This window comes from Ornithorhynchus anatinus, chromosome 1, assembly GCF_004115215.2.
Source record: "Ornithorhynchus anatinus isolate Pmale09 chromosome 1, mOrnAna1.pri.v4, whole genome shotgun sequence".
NCBI classification, from domain to species: domain Eukaryota; kingdom Metazoa; phylum Chordata; class Mammalia; order Monotremata; family Ornithorhynchidae; genus Ornithorhynchus; species Ornithorhynchus anatinus.
Genome location: NC_041728.1, coordinates 23,475,980 through 23,495,851, shown reverse-complemented (window position 1 = coordinate 23,495,851; position 19,872 = coordinate 23,475,980). Strand labels below are relative to the sequence as shown.

Genomic DNA, 19,872 nt, shown 5'->3' with positions numbered 1-19,872 from the left:
TGTTCCTCCATTCCTGATGCAATTGTTGCAACCTGTTCATGGGCACAAAATCTTCTTTTCGTGCTCCTTAGACAGCATTTATCCTTCCAACAAACACTTTTCCAGTATGTTTAAAAGAATAAACCCAACCACATCCTGTCAAGAATGTCTGCCAGCCAGTGACTTAAAGTCTCCTATGGTTGGATCTTCAGCCAGCCCATTGAAAAGCCTGTGGAAACCTCTACTGCTTTCCAAGAAAACGTTCGTTTTTTTCTCATGGAGATTGACACTCAGCGTGAACTAATTCCTCAGTGATTAAAGTATGGATCTCCACTTCCTGCTGATTGGTGTGGAGCAGTTTCCAATAGGCTTTGGCCTCATTCTGTCCTTCCTCTAATTCCTTCTGCGAGTTCAGAAGTAGCTGCTGCCTGTCGTCCCGGCTTTTCATTGTGTGGGTGGGGGTTTAAAGGGGACAGGGATTTTAGGTGAGATGGAGACAGGCTTCATTGAGCTCCCAGGCCAGAAAACTGCCACTTTGAGTCTTTTCATTCCTTTCGGTCATATTTATTGAGTGCTCACTGTGTGCAGAGCACTGTACTAAGCTTTTGGGAGAGTTGTTGTTGTTATGCTGTCGAGTCATGTCTGACCCATAGTGACGCCATGGACACATCTCTCCCAGAACGCCCCACCTCCACCTGTAATTATTCTGGTAGTGTATCCATAGAGTTTTCTTGGTAAAAATAAGATTTACCATTGCCTCCTTTCGTGCAGTAAACCTGAGTCTCCGCCCTCAACTGTCTCCCACGCCACTGCTGCCCAGCACAGGTGAGTTTTGGGATTCCCTGACCACGACGAGCTTGCAGTCTAGAGGAAACTCTGATGGGAAACTCAAACGTCTGACTGGAGCCTGAAATGAGCCAAGCTGGCAGCTGAAAAGGCAGCTGTGGATGGCGAGGATGATGGCCACCAAGGCCACCAACAGGGGCTGTTGTGAAAGTCCCAGACTTTCTAAGTCCTGGAGCCCCGCTCGGAGGCTGCCACGACAACTCACCACAAGGCCCGAGGTCTTGAGAGTGGGGGAGGGGACATGGCTCTTATAGGGAGGTGGAGAAAACCGGGGTGAGGGTAATTAGAGAGTGCTGTGAAGCAAGTCCAAACTTTATGGCATTCTCTAGAATTGATGAGTGTTCCCCAACCAGGCCTATAATAAACTTAAAGACCAGTACCGCTTGTTATGGCGCAGGTGTTTGCAGGTTCATGGACCATATGGTTTTCTGCTGCAATGGCTCTTACTCTTTATTCTGTAACTGAATATCAGTTAATAACTTTTAATAATCATTCAGCTTGTATCAGCTTCTAGGTAAGAAAGAGAGCCCAGCACAAAGCTCTCTCTTTTTTCATTCTCCCACTCTCACCGCGACACACCTGCAGAAAAAAGCACCTCTGTACCAGACTTCAAGGCCATAATATCATCCTGGGTTCCTTTACTGACAGCTGCAGGTTCAAAAGGTGAAGAGGTCATGAGATGGAGCCAGCTCTGTGGGAGCTGTTGTGTCGCCCTGATCAGCGGGCTTTGCCGCTCTCTTCTTACCCAGTGGGCTTGTACTGCTGGTTCACTGGGGTAGTCTTTGCATTGGATTCCCATGTAATTCCTTTTTAATATCAAAACTCCCAAATACTCTCCCTCAAGGAAAAGAATGGAACGAGGTTGCTTTTTAAAAATATGTTATTTATTAAGCTCTTACTAGAGAAGTAATGTGGCCTAGTGGATAGAGCAGGGACCTGGGAGGCAGAAGGAACTGGGTTCTAATTCCGGCTCTACCACATGTCTACTCTGTGATCTTGGACAAGTCACTTAACTTCTCTGGTCCTCAGTTACCTCATCTGTAAAAGGGGGATTAAGAGTGTGAGCCCAAGGTGGGGCAGGGACTGTGTCCAGCTTGATTCACTTGTATCAACTTAGAACAGTGCTTGGCACATAGTAAATACTTAACAAGTACCATAACAATAAAAATTATTATTATTACATGCCAGGTAATATTCTAAGTGTAGGGTAGATACAAGATAATCAGGTTGAACACAGTCCCTTGTCCCACATAGGGCTCACAGGCTTCATCCCCATTTTACAGATGAGGTAACTGAGGCACACAACAGACAAGTGGCAGAGCTGGGATTAGAACCCAGGTTCTTTGATTCCCAGGCCAGTGCTCTTTCCACTAGGCCACTCTGCTTCTCATAGACCACACTGCTAAAAGCCAGTGGTCTCATGTTATACCCAGGTCCTAATTACCCTCAAGACTAAGCAGGTGTAGTTTGATAGATGAAAATAATTTAAATAGTTGAATTTTCAATTCCATCTATTTTGTTTAAAACCCAAAAGTCCTAGAGCATAGGAGGTAATAATGTTGGTATTTGTTAAGCGCTTACTATGTGCCGAGCACTGTTCTAAGCGCTGGGGTAGACACAGGGGAATCAGATTGTCCCGCGTGGGACTCACAGTCTTAATCCCCATTTTACAGATGAGGGAACTGAGGCACAGAGAAGTTAAGTGACTTGCCCACAGTCACACAGCTGACAAGTGGCAGAGCTGGGATTCGAACTTATGACCTCTGACTCCAAAGCCAATGCTCTTTTCACTGAGCCACGCTGCTTCTCTAGGTACTGGGAGTTGGCATGCTGAAGGGGAATGTGGGTGGAGGAAATAAGATCTCGTCCTCTCTAGGGCTAGGAAGATCTCCTAGAACCTGGCCTAGTGGAAAGAGCAAGGGTCTCGGTGTCAGGGGACCTATGTTCTAATCAATACCTCCCTCCATCTGGCCTGCTGGGGACATGAGGAGGAGCCTTGAATGACCGACCTCTCAATGAAATTCAGCGTGAATCAGGCCAGGTATGCTTCATTCGGTGCCGAAGATCCACAGGTCCCGCTCTCCCTCCTAATTTCACTTGGTGTTCAAAATTCAGAAATGCGTGTTTTGGGATTTCAGCACAGCAGCATCCTTTCTGTTCAGAACATTTACAGAATGTTGTTGATTGGAACATAGATTGTTAATCGCTTTCCATGAGGATCAACAGACAATTTTATATGCATAAATCACTCTCTAAATTTACTAAATTTTGTGGTGGTTTTTCTGGCCTGCCTTGCTTAGCTTCTCCTATTGTGAGTGTGACTTCATTCCCTTCCCTTGTCCTCTCCCTTCCCTTTTCTCCACTCTCCCGCTTCTTTCCTTTGTTTCTTTTTCCTATCTCCAGTCCCCTACTCCTAACTCTTCTTCCTTCTTTCTTCTTCTGTCCTTCCTCTCCCTTCTCCTTTCCTCCAGGAACAAAAAAGTTGCGTATGAATCCATTAGATGCATTTACTGAGCTCCCATTTTGTGCTAGACTCTGTACTAAGTGCTTGGGAGAGTGCAACAACAGTAAGACATATGTTCCCTGCCCTCCAGGAATAAGTCATATTGTCTAGATCTTTCAGGTATGCATTCTCCTGCTTTTCCCACAGTCTTTCAGGCAGAATGTTACTTCTTTTTTATTTCCTCTACCATATACTCCCAGGGCTTTGCACATAGGCATTCAGTAAGCACTGTTGGTTGAGAGATTGATTCTCCTGACCTCTATGTCCCTGTTTTGGGTGTATGGCCCCTGCCCTATGACACTAGGAGTTGAAGTTTGGCTAGGAGTTGAATTTTGTTGGCCTTAATCCCCAGAGTGTGTGGAGTCAAACGTTCAGTTTAGAGTCAAATTCCTAAGTGTTTGAAAAAAACCCTTCTGTAATCTTGGGAAATTCAGAATAATTGGTGGGTAAACTCAAAGAACATGGTCAGTATAGAATCGTTTAAGAGAGTCATCTTATTTAATGTACTTTATTTACTGATCTATCTCCTGAAAGTACTTTTAAGAACCAGATTTTCTTCCCATCCTCAGCAGATCGTATCTCCTCCCATGGCGTCTGCAGGTCTTTCATGTTCATTCAACTGCCTCTTGATTTTGAGCTCAGTAGCCCAGACACAATGAAGGAAGTGCTGAAGCAAACTGTAACTATAACATCAAGAATAATGACATTGTAATTATGAATCATTTACTTAGCTTGTAGTTACAATTACCACTTACCACTACATTCCTACATTTCCTACTTTTCACTTTGATTACAACTGACTGCAAGTTCTGGGGCATGTACACGCATGCCAGACATACACACACACATACAGGCTAATGGATGCCACACATGCTAATGGACTACACACACACACACACACACACACACACACACACACACACCTCCTCTCCCCCACCCCCACCCAATTCCACCCTTCTACCCCCCAAGAGAATGAAACCTCTTTGAAGATATTTCTCTCTGTCTCGGTCTTTGCCTTGGGATTTAGAATTCTACTCACATTGCAGAATTTCTGATAGAAAACCCTAAAATGAAATGAACTGCCCAAATCACTCTCATTTGAAGACTGGTGTTCTTGTGCCCATCTGCAACATCATTAATCTTTTCCTCCAATAATTTTATTAACAGCGCAGAAAGTTGCCCAGGACTAGAAAAAATCTTTTTAAATTAATCATTATTATTATCCCTCCTAGAGAGTATTCTGATGCTGTGACTGAGCTCCCCTATTCTTTCCTAATGCATTCTGTTCTGATCGGTGCTTCCCAAGTGCTCATTTGCATGTGTGCTCATTTGCTAGTCGTGCTTAATCTCTTTTGCTGGGTTTAAATCCATATTTATGAGCAGGGAAGGTGAAGCGGGTCAGGATGAAAGATGTCGTCTCCTTTCTCCTCTCCTCTTTACTATGTGGTGAGCCAGGCTTGACTGTCTCCAGATGATGAGCTGTTGCCTGGAGAAAGAGAATCACCGTGAAACACCAAGTCGCCCCCCACCTTTAAAGGCTGTGTCTGTGGCATCACTGATAGTTTCCAAATTTGGGAGTCTCCTGCTCACTCACCAGATGGGTGAAATTCATCCTTAGTAAAGAAAGAGAGGGTTTAGGGGAACCTGGTGAGAATATTTCACAGGCATAATAAACACAGCAATTATCCAAATATTACCTTGGGAGAAACTATCTTTTCAACCTATTCTCTGAATTTCAACTTTTTTGTTTCTGTTTTTTCCCTACACAAACCTTCCTAGTTGGGAACACCTAGCAAATGGCTGTTTGTACAAACAGGCATATTTGTTTGCAAATTAGATGGTTTGGAGTCTCTATACACAATGTGTATTTGAAAATGCGTTTGAATGTTTACATCTGTCCAGTGTTTGTGTAGATAGGCAGAGCAGTGTCTGTACATGTTTTGAACTGATTTGAGAGTTTGGCAATATTTTATTTGGGGATTGTGAGTGTAGGTTTCCTGGATTATTATGAATAGTTTATTAATAAAATGTAAGCTCTTGTTATGTGTCAAGCCTAGGGGGAATAAAATATAATCTGATTAGACACAGTATCTGACCCCTGCGACTCACAGTCTAAGAAGTAGGGAGAGTAGATATTTCATCCCCATTTAACAGGTGAGGAAACAGATACAAAGAGGATAAACGACTTGTCCGGGACTTCCAGCAGGACAGTGGTGTACCGGGGACTAGAACACTGGTCTCCTAATTCCCTAATCCCAAACACTTTCCACCATAACATGCTCCCTCTCCTGCTGAAATGAGTTTCAAAAGTGAGGATGCTGCTTTTCGGATCACATTAGTGGTGTCTGACTCAAGAGCAGGGAGAGCAGAGAAAGTACTGTCTCCTGAAAATATTTCCCATCATTCCTTCTCATTTCATGTTGGCTAAATTAAAGAAACAAACAAAAGGCATACACACAAAAAAACCCCTCCCAGATACCTTAAATAAAAAATAATTAGCCACAGGCATCTTCACAGATGAAATTCTTGCAATTTTGTAAGCTAAACCAAATAATAACCAACCCACAACTTAAAACCCAGAGAAGTTGGATAAAGTTTCCCCGCTTTCTGTATAAACTTGCCATTCTTTTGTTTATCTGGTGAGATATTAAGCTCTTTCATCCAAAGCACATTCTCCTCTGAGCTCACTACAGTTAATTGCTTCTTCAGCATTTATGACAGTCAGACGTCTTTGAGCAGTGGGTTCCTATGTTTAATCCCTGGAAAATGGTATCAAGCAACTCCACACTAACTGTAGGTGGAGGAATGCGTTCTGAACCAAGGCACAGTTCTCTGGCTCTTTCTACTGGGAGGTTAATGGCTCTAGGAAACCAGTTGGAGCTGACTCTTGAGGGAGCCAACTGAGTAACTCTTGGATAATACCCTCCACGCTAGGCTTAAGCCATAGAGTTCTTTAGTCATAGTGATAATAGTATTAGTATTTATTAAGTGCCTGCTTATTGAAAAGTTTTGTACTAAGGGCTAGGGAAAAGCAAGGATTAAAATTAGAGAAGGTCCCTAGCCCTCAAGGGACTTTCAATGTGAGAATAAGAGGGGGATTGACAACAGACCCAGAAGGAAGTCAAAACAAAAAACAGAAGACATGTAAAAGCAAGAGACAAGAGGAAAGTCCACAGAAGTCTTAGTTTGATTATCCACACCACCCAAGCAGGGCTGTTCAGAGTCCAGTAGTCACACCAGTCAGTCAGTCAGTCAGTCAGTCAGTCGTAGTTATTGAGCCCTTACTGAGTGCAGAGCACTGTAAGCAGGGGGGAGAAGGCAATATAACAGACATGTTCCCTGCTCACAATGAGCTTCCAGTCTAGAGGGAATAACTGTGGTATTTCTTAAGTGCTTACTGTGAGCCAGGCATTGTACTAAGCGCTGGGGTGGATACAAGCCAGTCAGATTGACACAGTCCCTGTCCCACATGGGGCTTCCAGGCTCATTTCCCTTTTTACAGATGAGGTAACTGAGGCCCAGAGAAGTGAAGTGGTGGAGCCAGGATTAGAACCTACAACCTTCTGACTAGGCTTCCCACTGGGCAACACTGCTCCACTGCCACAAAAGCCCAACTCCAGTGTTCTGCAGGGTACAGAAAGCCTCAGGCTGCCGCTTTGCCCTCATCCTGCTGGGGTGCACAGAGCCACATGGGGCCTAATGCCAAGGGTGATGCCAGCTGCAGGGCATCTTTTGGGGCTCCCCCTCCTTCTTCTCCTTTACCCCTGCCCTCTCCCCTCTTCGTCTTATTTTTTCCGTCCTCTTCCCCCATATCCCATTCTCTTTTTCTTTTTCCTTCTCCCTTCCTCTCCTGACTTTCTCTCTCTCCCCCCTTCCCTTTTGCCTTCTTTCTTGATAAACATATTTGAACACAGTCTTTCAAAGTTCCCACATTGCAGCACAATAACACTTTGCTATTACTTTAATGCAAGGAGGAGGCAAAGAAATCTTAAGAGGCAATGGCCTCAATCTGCTGTGCAGAGAGCATTAATTAACTTTCCAGTTAGGCTCAGTAAAGCCTACGAGCCCCCTAGATAGTAAGCTCATTGTGGGCAGGGAATGTGTCCATTTATTGCTATATTGTACTCCCCTAGTGCTTAGTACAGTGTTCTTCCCTGAATAGGGGGTCAATAAGTATAATCGACTGACTGACCAGAAAAATGTACACTGTTCTTGCTCCCATGTTCCAACCCCAGGCCGCCCTACCGGCCACCTTCTTAAACTGTACCTGGGCCACCTGAATCACTAGGCTTGGAGAACCCAAGGCTTGGCCTCCCTCTGATTTTTTCCTGTGACTGACTTTTGAGGGCCATCCTTACCATTCACTCAATCATATTTATTAAGCGCATACTATGTGCAAAGCACTGTACTAAGCACTTGGGAGAGTACAGTATAACAACAGACTCATTCCTTCCCACAATGAGGTCACAACCTAGAGGGGGAGACAGACATTAATAGAAATACATAAATATATAAATGAATAAATTACAGAAATATACAGGTCTATTACATATGTGCTGTGGGGTGGGAGGGAGTGGGGAGGAATGTAGGAGCAAGTCTTCCTGAAGGGAGTAGGAGAAGAGAGGAGGACTTAATCAGGGAAGGCTTCTTGGAGGAGAGGTGCCTTCAATAAGATTTTGAAGTTGGGGAGAGCGTTTATCTGTCTGACATGAAGAAGGTGAGCGTTCCAAGCCAGAGGTAGGCTGTGGATGAGAGGCCGGTGGTGAGACAGACGAGATTGAGGTACAGTCATTAGAGGAATGATGAGTGTGGGTTGGGTTGTGGTGGTAGGAGGGGGCAAGGTGATTAAGTGCTTTAAAGCCAATTGTGAGGAGTTTTTGCTTGATGTAGAGGTAGAGGTGGATGGGCAACCAGTGGAGTTTTTTGAGCAGTGGGGAAACATGGTCTGAACATTTACCAGCAAACCAGCAAAGTCTCCGCTTGCTTCACTTTGTGGGCTTGGCCAGAGCTCCCTTAAGCAGGGGTGAGATGTGGGGTGGAGAGGAGAGAAGGAGAGAGAGAGAGAGACACTCTTCTTTTAGCTTTGAATCAGCTCTCCCTCTTTAGTAGTGGGAGCAGTCATGGTATTTATTGAGTCCCTATCGATTGTAGAGCACAAAGCATTTGGGAAAGTACGATAGGAGGTAAACCCAGTAGACACAACAGACCTCCCCTGCCCTCAAGGAACTTAGAACCTAATCGAGGAGACAGGCACACAAAAGGATTTCAGTTTAGTGGGAGCAGTAGGAAGAATAAGGAGCATATAGGTAGTAGGGCCAATATACCATCTTAAATTGTCAGACTTGTTCCGTATAAATAATTGAATATGCCTACTTATGTAGGTGAAGAAGATTGGGAAAACTACTTAAGTGCTAAGGGTGGTTGATGGGTTAGTCTGGGAAGGCTTCCTGGAGGAGGTGGGTGTTTACAGATTCCTGAAGAAACTTCCTATGAAGGACCTCAGATGGAGGAAGAGCGACATTTTCCTGCAGCCAGAATGCTCATTTTGGGAGCCCATTATACACCCTCCTAAATTGAGTAAGTCTTTGCTGTCTCATGCGTGCTGGTCTGGTCCCCTTGGGGAGAAAGATAAATTCTGAGACCTTGAAACTCTGTTTTCATTTTGCCTTTTGAAGCTCCTTTGAGAAATTCTTCATAGGATATGCCCAGGTGTTAGAGGGTAGACAGAGGAGTGGCTTCTGATAGTAACAATTATGATATTTTTAAAGCACTTACTTTGTGCCAGGTACTGTACCAAGCAGATACAGTACTGTACTAAGGTATAATCGGGTTGGACACCGTCCCTCTCCCACATAGGGCTCACAGTCTTAATCCCCATTTTACAGCTGAGGGAATTTAGGCACAGAGAAGTGAAGTGACTTGCCAGGGTCACACAGCAGACAGGTGGCAGAGCTGGGATTAGAACCATAGTCCTTCTGACTCCCAGGCCCTTGCTCTATCCACTAGGCCATGCTGCTTCTCTAAGAAGGCCATAATGATTCTCTGTTAACGAGCCTTCATCCAGTCGGCAGTGGCCAAATGTCACTAGATTTTAACGTCAGGGTTTATTAGCTGAAATCTTAGATGTGTCAAGAGCCTAAACCTCAGGATCTCAACTCCCTGATTCCTCTATCAGATCACTCATAAAAAGTCTTGGCTCAGGCCTTCCCCTTCCAGTGGGCCGTCCAAAAATCCAGCTCTTAAAATGATTCTCCATCATCCCCCATTTTCCCTATCATTCATTCATTTAATGACTGTCCACCCCTCTAGACTGTAAGCCCCTTGTGGGCAGGAATTGTGACTAACTCTATTGTGTTGCACTCTCACGAGAACTTAATATAGTGCTCTGTACACAGCAGTCGATAAATGCCACTGGTTGATTGTGATAGAATCATGAATTCCCAGGAATAACTGCCCATGCTTCTGAGCACCTGCTTGAGTAGCATTTCGATGAAGTGTCCACATCTTCAAGGAGGTAGGCAGCTGGTGTCAATTTGACCACCCTTTGCCAGTTTTTGTTGCACATCCCCAAGCCAGTTGTCTGTTTTAGTCTTCTCTTGGGTCTTCTCAGGTGATAGTTCTTGTCCCTTAGTTATCTATGGGATTTAGTAAGTGCTACAAACCTATCATAGGCTGATTTCCCTTTTGAATAGATTTAGTGGCACCTGAGGTAAAGGTAGCTCTTGGGAGGCTGGCATTGTGGTAGAGTTGCTGCAGAGGGAGAGAGAGTGTGTATGTGTGCTGGGAATGGTATGGCTATCGGAAACCGAGTCTGGAAATGTTGGTCATTTGTTGCAGAACTCCTGAGTCCATTGCCACATTTCCACCAGGAGAGATAACAAGAAATAACTGTTCAAGAAAAGCCCTTTTTACCATTTCAAAAACTGTAGCCCCAGTGCATCAAGTAGCCAATTGGTGGCAGTGTTCTCTGTGGTCTCACAGGATAATAGAGAATAAGCCAACCCACCACTTTAGGGGATCTGGCTAGATCTCAGCCTCTCTCTTGAGCTCAAAGAAAGGCCACAGAGGATACTGCTTCTTTCTTGCCACATTGGCAAGACAGGACAGGAGGACACCCTGGCAATGACAGGATTGTGGGTCTACGGTACCCTCAAAGAGCCCCTCTGGTGATTGATTTTGATGCTACCAGTCGAACAGGCACTGACCAATCAGAGAAGAAATGTCAGCTCTGGTTAGCTAAATGTAGCAGCACATGGGAGGCATAATAGTAAATGTGGTATTCGTTAAGTGTTTACTTTGGGCAAGAACCGTACCACACACCAAGGTAGATAAAATCCAATTGTCACTGCCCCGCACAGAGCTGACAGTCTAATGGGAGTGAGAATAGGTACTTAATACCCATCTTACAGATGAGAGAATTGAGACACAGAGAAGTTAAGCGACTTGCCTGAGGTCACGCATCAGGCAAGGTCATCTGATTCCCAGTTCTGTGCTCTTTCCACTAGGCCATGTTGTATATCATGAGAGGCAGCGTGGGACTGGAAGTTAAGAGACCCTGGTTTCAGTCCCAGCTCTACCAGCCTGGTTTGTGACTCTGGCAAAGCCATTGAACATCTCTGTGCCTCAGTTATCTCATCTGTAAAGTAGGGATAAGTTACCTATCCACCCTCCTTTGATTGTGAATCCCATGGGGATTCAGGGACTGTATCTGATCTGATTTTTTATATTATAATAATGATGATGTTGTTTGTTAAGCGCTTACTATGTGCCAAGGACTGTTCTAAGCACTGAGGTAGACACAAGGTAATCAGGTTGTCCATGTGGGGCTCACAGTCCTAATCCCCATTTTACAGATGAGGTAACTGAGCCACAGAGAAGTTAAGTGACTTGCCCAAGGTCACACAGCAGACAAGTGGCAGAACCAGGATTAGAATGCACATCCTCTGACTCCCAAACCTGTGCTCTTTCCACTAAGCTATGTTGCTTCATATCTGCTGCTTTACATCTACCCTGTTGTGGCGCAGAGAATTATATGCTAAACTACCTGGCCCCGCTGTTATTAATTGCCCCCATTTACCTATGTCCCATTTCTCAGTTTCTCATTTCTCCCAGTAGGGTTTCCCAGCCTCTTAGTGCTGGGGAGCAATCCCAGCTTCCCGGGAGCCTGGGCCTGGGAGGGAAAATGGATGGATAGAAGGTGGGTGGGTGCCGGGATGAGAAGGGCGAACCCCACCACTGCAGATGAGATTCAGAGGCTCCGCTCAACCCTGACCAAACTTGGCAAAAATGTGGCCTTGTAACTTTACTAAGGTGTTCCAGTGACAGAAACAGCCTCTTAAAGACTAAATCCCAAGCGTGCAGTTTCCAGGCTCTCAGAATCTACTTTGCCTGAGAGATATGGTGGCATACACATTCGAGTGTCAAGAAACTTGAAAGGGCTTGATGCTTACTGCCTCCAAGGGATGTTACGGCAGCTTTGTCTCTGAGCACTGTTCACATTTGGAAGTGATTTGAATTAAAGTTCCTATTCAATTTAGACTTAAGGCGGTCTGTGCCTCCTCCTACTACAGTCAGTTCTAAGAGCACATTTCTTGAGGGTCCACAAGGATTCAGCTAATTGTCTCGAGCCCAAGTTGGTCGGCTGTAACCCTTGGTTCCTGAGCAGCCTGCTGAAGAATGCACCCCATGGAGTAAAGGGGATATATCATCATTGCCTGTTTGAGTTTGGAAGAGACTGTCTTTGTACTGCCACAGCCATACTGACAGATTATCTTCTCACGGGTATTTATGGAGTACTTACCCTGTGGAGGGCACCGTTCTAAGCTCTTGGGATAGTATAATACAATGGAGTTGGTGGACATATTCCCTGCCCACAATGACCTTAAAATCTAGAGAGGAAGTCAGACATTAATATATTCTCACTATCAATAGCATTGCTTTTTGAGGGGCTGGAGGTTGGTGGGGGGAGGTTGGGTTGGCTTCACTTTGGAGAACCTCACCCCACCTACTTCTTGGGGAGCTGACACTGGGGAAAAGTTGTTGACCCAGTTCTGGTGAAATCCCCCTGGGGATCACCTCTGTATCACCCATCAAATCCTGGGATGAAGGGACAGAGCAAATTAGTAGCTCCACCCTATTGGTGTGATTAAAAAGTGATTTTTATTGAGCACCTACTGAGGGCAGAACTGTGCTATGCTCTTGGAAGAGCACAGTAGCAGCAAGACACACTGCAACCAGGCTCCCTTAGACTGCATTCATTCATTCATTCATTCAATAGTATTTATTGAGCGCTTACTATGTGCAGAGCACTGTACTAAGCGCTTGGAATGAACAAGTCGGCAACAGATAGAGACAGTCCCTGCCATTTGACGGGCTTACAGTCTAATCAGGGGAGACGGACAGACAAGAACAATGGCAATAAATAGCATACACTTGTGGGTGAGATGAGGGCTTCCATTGAACTTTCCCAAGCACTTAGGGCAGTGCATTGCACTCAGTAAGTCCTCAATAGGTATCAGTACCGCCACTATTATATACCTCCAAGAAGTTTGCAATCTAATGGGAGAACCAGCCAGACAGAATTATTTATCAGTGATGAGGACAAAAGTGGGGACAAGGATATAAAATATGAATATGCCAGGATAAGCAGAGTAAAGAAAGAGTGTATTCAATGCTAATAGTCCTGAGCAGATCACACTCATTTATTTAGATTGATAATGATAATAGTGGTATGTAAGTGCTTACTGTGCCAGGCACTGTACTAAGTGCTGGGATTGATGAAGCAAATAAGGTTGGACACAGTCCCTGTCCCACAGCAGGCTCACAGTCTTATTTCCCATTTGACAGATGAAGTAACGGAGTCCCAAGAGAAGTGAGGGACTTGTGCAAGGTCATACAGCAGACGAGTGGCAGAGCCGGCATTAGAACCCAGGTCCTTTTTGACTCCTAGATCTATGCTTTATCCACTAGGTCATGTAAGTGCTCATATATAAGGGGGATCCCTCCAAGCCACTGTGGAGTTTGTAGGGGCTGGAGGTGGTGAGGGTCAGGCTGGCCAGTCAACAAGCTGACTGCTGGGACAGCCTGGTGAAAAGCCAATGTCAGCATGTTGTCATCCTGCGAGAATGGGCCTCCCCCATGGTCAGACCTGGAGGAGGGGAAGGGGAGAGCAGATTTGGCTGTGATCCCGTGGACTCGGGCTGGGCCAGAGCAAAAGCAAACTCTGGCTTATTGATAGTCGAGCTCCACAAAGCTGTGAACACCAACTCTGTCCTGTGGAAAATAGAAACATAACTTGGTGGCTAGTTGGTCATAAAAACAATGTGTGTGTTCTAATATCTGTAGTCAACGGGTACAAAAATAATGTTCACAGTTTCATTTTTTCCCTCCACACAATGTAAAACAGGCCGACTTTATTTTAAGAGCATTCCAGAGTGTTCAAGTCATACTTTAACACTTTTGAATAATAAAATTCTATCTTTCGCCTCTAATAAGAGAAGTATTATTTATGCTGGTCCAGTCCTAAGAGCTGCATTATTGATCGCTGTGTTCCAGTAAACATTCTACCGTTCATGAATATTTATAGTCATATTAATGGTGCTCCTCTTATAAAACTTGAGCTGGGTCTGACAGCATTTCCATTGAGTATCCCCTTGTCGTTGGATATTATAGGAATAATATTTTTGACTGTGAATGAAATTATTGCTGACATCAGTTCTCTGTGAAAATGCTAAATCAACATGATCTCCCAGAGAGCAAAATGACCAGGGAGTTTAACCGACCTACATTCCCTTGCTGCTGATTGTCTTTATGAGCTTGACTGTTTTGGATTGGCATTTCAGGCAGGATGGCAGTCTGCACTGCTGCTTATAGGATAGACTGGAAAGAGGAGAGAGTGGGAGAGTTTGTTGTGGAGCGTATTAGGTGCTTACAATGTGCTAAATCCTGTGCTAAGTGCTGGGGTAGAGACAAAATCATTAGGTCAGACATAGTCCCTGTCCAGCAAGGAGCTCACGGTACAACTGTTGGGGAAAACTAATAATAATAATGTTGGCATTTGTTAAGCGCTTACTATGTGCAGAGCACTGTTCTAAGTGCTGGGGTAGATACAGGGTAATCAGGTTGTCCCATGTGAGGCTCACAGTCTTAATCTCCATTTTACAGATGAGGTAACTGAGGCACAGAGAAGTTAAGTGACTTGCCCACAGTCACACAGCTGCCAAGTGGCAGAACTGGGATTCGAACCCATGACCTCTGACTCCCAAGCCCGGGCTCTTCCCACTGAGCCACGCTGCTTCTCATACCAACCCCATTTTACAGAAGAGGAAACAGAGGCCTAGAGAGGTTATTTGCCTCATTTGCCTCAGGTCATAGAGCAGGCCAGGAACTTCATCCATTTCTGAAATTCATGGGGGAGGGTAAAGCTTGTGCTAGTTCCTGCCAAGTATTCATATCCTAAATGTCCATGCAGGCTTTACTATAAGGCAGAGTCACATTTGAAAGCTTAATCTATCTCAATCACTGTCATTAAAGTGCTATAAATAGCAATATTCACTTTATGACTGTACGATCCTCTCAAGAAGAGCGGCATCAATCTTTGTAGAACAGAGGTGCAGATTGAACCAGTCGGGGCCAGCACTGCTCTGTAAAAGGTTTGAACACTCCGCTGTTCATCTCCCCCAGTGATCCCCAGGCCCTCTGTTAGATCCGGTTAGACTCTGGGTAGAATCTCCTCCTCGTTTGCAGCTGCTCTGTGAAAACCGGGAATCGGATTTCCAGGAAGGGGGAATGGGGTTGGAGGCGGAGATGGGGATCACCTACCAGGCAGACCTCTTAGTTTTAGAGAATGGGTCTGAAAACTCAGATCTAGGAGTGCCGGCCAGCCTCTCTGCCCATTCCTGCTTCCTCCCTGTGCTCTTGCTAAGGATGTCCAGCAGGGTCACGGCCCCTGAATTGACAGGCTGTCTGGGACAGAGTTGGTGGCTGATCCTTTCCCCCTCTACTTTCTTAGCTGGAAAGTGGGGCCTGAAAAATAGATCCGCTCCGGTGATGGAGTCCTAGAAGGCATAGACCTGGGGTGACTGGACCAGCTGGATCACCTGTCGATCTCACAGAATGGCCCGGTTGGTTCTCTGGTCAGAAATCACCCTCACCTAAGGCGTGCTCCCAGCAGGCCCTCCCGTGCCTGCAGAGCCAGACTAGAATCCAGGTTTCCTGGATTCCCATAGCCGTGCTCTTTCCACTGGCCTAATAGTAGGATTAAACAGGGTGAGGCACCAGGTCCCCACTCAGGGTCACACCTGAAGAATTTCCAGTTCTCTACCAGCCTCAATTATGGGAGGGAGAGTCAAGCAGAGGCATTCCTAGCATAGGCAGTGGCTAGTGAGTGGAAGGCATTCTTCTACAAGTCAAAAGTCACCTGTGCTGGGCAGCAGTGGCATGGGAGACAGTCGAAGGTGGAGACTAAAGTTTACTGCACGGAAGGAGGCAGTGGTAAACCACTTCCGTATTTTTACCCAGAAAACTCTATGGGTACTTCACCAGAATAATTGCAGATGGAGTTGGGGTGTTCTGGGAGAGTTATGTCCATGGCATCGCCATGGATCAGAGACGACTCCATGGCATAAAACAAGACAAGAGGCACCAGGGGCTCAAGGAACCTGAGGTGGTATTGTGTGGGGTAGTAATAATAATGATAATTATGGTACTTGTTAAGCACTTACTATGTGCCAAGCACTGTTCTAAACGCTGGAGTAAATGCAGATTAATCAGGTTGGACACGGTCCCTGTCCCACCTGGGGTTCACACTCTTAATCCCCATTTTACAGATGAGGTAACTAAGGCTTTAGAAAAGTGAAGTGACTTTTCCAAGGTCACCCAGAAGACATGTGGCAGAGCCTGGATTAGAATGCAGGTCCTTCTGACTTCCAGGCCCTATCCACTAGGCCATGTAGAGGGATTGTTGGGAAGTGCAGAAAGATTGCCAGTCCAGGAGGAGCAGAGGCTGAGGTAAATCTCCTTGTGACTGTGACCCCCACACCCTCTGGCTCTGGCGCTCGTTTGAGGACACCGGCTGTGAACCACTCTCAGCCAGATGCATTGTGCAATGAGGAAGTACCTGTTCAACCACGGCAGTGGAATGTGGCTGGGCCAGGTGGCTGGTCAACAGAAAGCTTCCGCTTCCCTGGGTGCCCAGTTGATTAACGTTTGGGCTAAGACTGAAACAAAATGCTTGGAGGAATGACAATGGTGAGGGAGAATGAGCTTGTGAATCAAATAGAAGGAAAAGTCAATCAGTGGTATTTACTTAGCACTTATCCTGTGCAGAGCATTATATTAAGCACTTGGGAGAGTACAAAGGGAAGTGCTTACTATATTCCAAGCACTGTTCTAAGTTCTGGGGCAGATACAGGATAATCAGGTTGTCCCACGTGGGGCTCTCAGTTTTAATCTCCATTTTACAAATGAGGTAACTGAGGCACAGAGAAGTTAAGTGCCCACAGTCACACAGCTGCAAGTGGCAGATCCAGGATTCGAACCCATGACCTCTGACTCCCAAGCCCGGGCTATTTCCACTGAACCACTCTGCTTCTCTGTAGAAATGTCCTGATATGAGACTGTAGAGAAGGAGAAAGATCAAGTCTGGAGATGCAGATTTGGGAATCATCTGCTGATTTGAAGTTAGTTAGAAGGTAGTTGAAGTCAGAGGAGCGAATGAGTTCTTCAAGGGAGTGGGTGTAAATGAATAATAGAAGGGGATCCAGAATTGAACCCTGAGGGACTCCCACAATTAGGGGGAGGGAGGCAGAAGAGGAACCTGTGAAAGACACTGAGAATGAGTGTTCTGAGAGATAGGAGGTGAACCAGGAGAGGACAGTGTCAGTGAAGCCAAGGTTAGGTAATGTTTCCAGGAAAAGGGGATGGTTCACAACAAAGGCAGCTGGGAGATATGATATTGGAAGTACAAAATTCTGACCAGTGGAGGGAATGTCAGCATGCTGAAGCAATGTTGCCTAACGGATAGAGCCCGGGGCCTGGAAGGCAGAGGACCTGGGTGCTAATTCTGGCTCTACCACTTGTCTACTATGTAACCCTTGGCCTCAGTTTCCTCATATGAAAACCTACTCCTTCTACTTACACTCTGAGCCTGATCATCTTGTATCTACCCCAGTGCTTGATGTGCACAGCACATAGTAATCGCTTAACAAGTACCATCATTTTTAAGAACTATAATAATTGTGCTACACTCAACATCATGCATTCGGCCTTCTCAAAAATCCATCTCCTTTCCCCTCCCTTCTGACCGAGGTTCAGAAACAAATCCCTATTTATAGTTTTGTTTCTAGGAGAAAATTGCTTCCAACTTAGGTCTTGAGTTAAGCCACAGTTTGTCAGGACAATTAATGTCTGTCTCCCCCTCTAGACTCTAATCTCACTGTGGGTAGGGAACAGGTCTACACATCTTGTTATATTGCACTCTCCAAAGTACTGAGTACAGTTCTCTGCATACGGTAAGTGCTCAGGAAGTACGATTGAGTCACTGATTGATTGGTCTGAAGTCTGAGAACTGCCTGTAATGAGTTCTTGTAGGGACCTAGAGAGGAAGCCTTGTCCATCAACACTCAGCTTATGGCAACTAGCCCCTTGCTTGGCCTTTGATGGGTTTCCGGTGTTCTCCAGCTACATTCCTTTGAAAGGTTACCCCTGAACAAGCCCCTGGGCTATACGTAACCGAAACTTATGGTGTAGCTGTGGCAGCCCTGGATTTTTGAGGCTGTCCTAGGTGGTTCTAGAAAAATATGCCAACGTTCTGGGTTTGGAACTGTCTCCGCTGACCGGTCAGGCTGCTTTGGCTCACTAAAGTATACTACGATATCCGTGACTGGACTGGAGCCTGCTCAGAATATGATGAGGTCAGGTTTCCCAGGCTTCTGGGAAGCATATGAAGGCTATTCCAGAATAATGGGAAACTCTCTCCCTCCACCTCCATCCCCTCCACTTCTGAGGTCACCCAAAACAAAGTAAATGTCCAGGACCACTTTCCTGGGCCAGTAACATGGAGTGGGCAAAACTGGACATTTACTTTGTTTCCTCTGCTTCCCTGGGTTTGTGGGTAGAGGGATTGGCGGGGCTGTTAAGCTGGACTTCAGAGAAGCCTCAAACTGGCCTTTGCTGGGAGAGGTAGAGAAGTATTAGGGGCAGCAGCGCTGGTAGTGAGGTGTCTTTTGTAATAATAGTAATTATAGGATTTGTTAAGCACTTTTATACCAAACATCATACTAAGCCCTGGAGTAGATACAATTGAATTAGGTCAGACACAGTCCTTGTGCCACATGGAGTTCACAGTCCCCACGGGACTGTTCTCCATGGGCAGGAGAACAGGTATTAAATCCCCATCTTATAGATGAATTAACTGAGGTGCAGAGAAGTTAAGTGACTTCAAATTACTACAACATTAAGGCAAGCAGTTCTTCTATCCCGCCTTGATTACTTTCAGCCTCCTCGCTGACTTCTCTGCCTCCTCTCCCTCCCCATTCCAGTCCATACTTCATTCTGCTGCCTGGATCATTTTTCTACAGAATCATTTAGTCCATGTTTCTCCACTCCTCAAGAACCTCCAGTGGTTGCCCATCCACCTCCGCATCAAACAGATACTCCTCACCATTTGCATTAAAGTACCTTGTTCCTTCTTACCTGTCCTCGCTACTCTCTTACTATAACCCAGTCTTCCCACTTGGCTCCTCTAATGCCAACCTACTCACTATACCTCCATCTTGTCTATCTCACCACCGACCTCTTACCCACATCCTGCCTCTGACCTGGAATGCCCACCCTCTTCATACTTCACAGACTATCACTTTCCCCACCTTGAAAGCATTATTAAAATCACCTCTCCTCCAAGAGACCTTCCCTGACTAAGACCTCATTTCCTCTTCTCCCACTCCCTTATGCTTCACTGTTGCACTTGAATCTGATCCTCTTACTCACTCCTCCCTCAGCCACACAGCATTTTTGTACCTATCTGTAATTTATTTTTATTAATATCTACCTCCCCCTCTAACTGTAAATTCGCAGTAAGCAGGACACATGTCCACCATCTCTGACATATCATACTCTCCTAAGTGCTTAGTATAGTGCTCTGCATTAAGTAAGAACTCAATAACTACCATCGATTGATGTGCCCAAGGTCACATGGCAGGCAAGTGGTGGAGCTGGGATTAGAACCCAGGTCCTCTGACTCATAGATCCATAATCTCTCACTGCTACACAAATATCAGTTGGAATTAGGAAAGAGGGGCCGGAACATCTGCTCCTTAAAGCTACTTTCTTTACCATGACTTGCTACCAACCCACAATCCAGCAGGAGCTAACACTCACCTGGGGCACATTTGCATCCAGCAGTCATCCCTCCCCCAACCCCCAGGAAGATGCATGAGCTTAAATAAATATCTCAGTTTCCCAATTCTCCATAAAAGCACTACAATCAGCAGCCCCTCTTGAGACAGTCTCATTTTGCTTCCTTCCTCTCAGGATTCCAGGTGTTT

General features: G+C 45.5%; 1 long non-coding RNA gene across 3 annotated transcripts in view; it reads left to right on the top strand.

Moving 5' to 3' along the window:
• Positions 1–19,872, top strand: part of LOC103166216 — a 476,150-nt gene that overhangs the window by 230,209 nt on the left and 226,069 nt on the right. The gene's annotated exons all lie outside the window — the stretch shown is intronic.